Source organism: Magnolia sinica, chromosome 16, assembly GCF_029962835.1.
Source record: "Magnolia sinica isolate HGM2019 chromosome 16, MsV1, whole genome shotgun sequence".
NCBI classification, from domain to species: Eukaryota; Viridiplantae; Streptophyta; class Magnoliopsida; order Magnoliales; family Magnoliaceae; genus Magnolia; species Magnolia sinica.
Window position 1 is genome coordinate 64,238,604 of NC_080588.1, and position 1,556 is coordinate 64,240,159.

General features: G+C 40.7%; 1 long non-coding RNA gene across 1 annotated transcript; it reads right to left on the minus strand.

The window, feature by feature from the left end:
* Nucleotides 1–218: 218 nt before the first annotated feature.
* Nucleotides 219–1,116, minus strand: LOC131229360 (uncharacterized). Its single transcript, XR_009163273.1, has 2 exons — nucleotides 971–1,116; nucleotides 219–823 (listed from the first exon to the last, which is right to left on the minus strand). It is a non-coding gene; the product is annotated as an uncharacterized LOC131229360 (long non-coding RNA).
* Nucleotides 1,117–1,556: the final 440 nt, after the last annotated feature.

Sequence of the window (1,556 nt, forward strand, 5' to 3'; positions counted from 1 at the left end):
ATGATCATGATGATAATCTGAAAGAGCCCTTGATAAGATTGTGAAATTGTAAGGCTAATAGGCAGAATGCATTTGGGGAAATCGTTGAAATAGTATCTTTTTAAGTTGCAATATATGGGTGAGTGCATTAGATAACTCTATTCAAAAGTTCAAAATTTTGATTTTTCTTAGCCCCGGCCTGGCCCATTGACAGCCCTAGATTATTGCTTCTTGAGGGGTTTTTTGTTTTGGAGAAAAGAAAAGAAAATTTATTCACAAAAAGGGTTGTACAATAAGGGGACCTTCAGGCAACCCCCAAATTTCGCCTCAGGTCGCCTATCATGATCGACTCTACAGCCTACAATGAAATTAAGTGGACGGAATCTTTCTCTAACTTTGACCCAAACCCACCCAATTTAGAAATAGTAAACCCCAGATGAGGTGGGGATGACTGGACTCTTCAAGGACCCTCTACTCTTGAGTGAGGCTCTCTAGTTTTGCCAAAGCATCCGCTACCTCATTTACTTCACTATGGGCAAAGACAATGACGACCTCTCTATCCTTCCTTAGAGACTCAATATGGGCCCTCCAATACCATTAGTTTCAATTGGAAGTTCCTTTCGAATTGAGTATATCTACAAAGACTCTGGAGTCAGTTTCAATTTGAATCCTTTTAAAAATCCACTCCACACAAATCCTGAGCCCCTCCACAATTGTGCAGCCTTCTTCTCAGACATTGGGTCCCTGTCCATAAACATCAGAGAAGGCAAAAAGCAGCTCACCATTGGCCCCCTGCAGAAGTCCCTACCTCCAAAATCACCTGCGTTGCCGTGCGAGGAGCCATCTACATTGACGAATGGATATCATAGAAACTTTGTTAAATGGGTGTGACGAATGCATGTAATGAATGGATATCATAGAAACTGTGTATATGCGCATAGACGTGCAAAAAAAAGAAAATTTGTTGTGGCACAATGCAAGAACTGATCACCTATATGAAGGCGACGGTACTGCACCATCTTTCCCATCAACTTGTCACTTTCTTAAGAGGTCCGTGAAGATCATACTTCTCAAAAATCAGCTGATAAGCTCGGTAGGTAGGCCACACCTGCAAGTTCAGTCAAGCATCGATCTTTGTTGTGGGCCTTACAGCTTTCATGAACCCTACATAAGTAGCATGTAAGTATAAAATATGGGATGGCGCCACAATTTATGGTACCTTAATTACCTGTAGGTGACCAATTCAACCGCCTTGTAAGGTGTTGGTATCAACTTGTCAATGTCATGTAGCGCTATAGTTTGGATGCACATGTGTGTAACAGCCTTCTTCAGAAACACTCTTTGCTTGAAAGGACAACCGTTGGAATGTAAAACGTCATACCTACATTGAAAACATTATAACAGCAACCGCCGATAATCCTTTTTTTCCATTTTTATTTTCTCTTATTTTGGGGAGCGTTTGGTTGCACCAAATATCATGAAGTAACATGATTAATAGTCCAATTTGGAGCAAAATGTTGTTAAATTTCATGATATTTTGTGCAACCTTATACAGGCAGCAATTGTGACTGTCCCTA